The sequence below is a fragment of the Neophocaena asiaeorientalis genome, unplaced genomic scaffold (genome assembly GCF_003031525.2).
Source record: "Neophocaena asiaeorientalis asiaeorientalis breed wild unplaced genomic scaffold, Neophocaena_asiaeorientalis_V1.1 C47337206, whole genome shotgun sequence".
NCBI classification, from domain to species: Eukaryota; Metazoa; Chordata; class Mammalia; order Artiodactyla; family Phocoenidae; genus Neophocaena; species Neophocaena asiaeorientalis.
The window spans coordinates 1-327 of record NW_020181424.1 but is presented as its reverse complement, the minus strand read 5'-3'; the positions used below and the strand labels follow the sequence as shown (position 1 = coordinate 327).

The window sequence follows — 327 nt, the reverse complement described above, 5'->3', positions numbered from 1 at the left end:
AGAGGCCACAGCAGTGAGAGGCCCACGTACCACAAAAAAATTTAAAAAATAATAAAATATTTAAAAAGTTCATTTTTACTCATAAAATAGTATTCCAGTGCTGACTTCAGCTGTACATATAATTGGCATAATACAGAGATTAGTATGGCCCCTGCCCAAGGATAACACGCAAATTCGTGAAGCATTATATATTTTTAAAAAGATAGAGGGAATTCCCTGGCAGTCCAGTGGTTAGGACTCCAAGTTCTCACTGCTGAGGGCCCAGGTTCAATCCCTGGTTGGGGAAGTAGGATCCCACAAGTTGCGGGGCGTGGCTAAAAAAAAAAA

General features: G+C 40.4%; 1 pseudogene; it reads left to right on the top strand.

Annotated features, from left to right (window-relative positions):
* The first annotated feature begins 99 nt into the window (after window positions 1–99).
* On the top strand, window positions 100–196 carry LOC112391998 (uncharacterized; annotated as a pseudogene).
* Window positions 197–327: the final 131 nt, after the last annotated feature.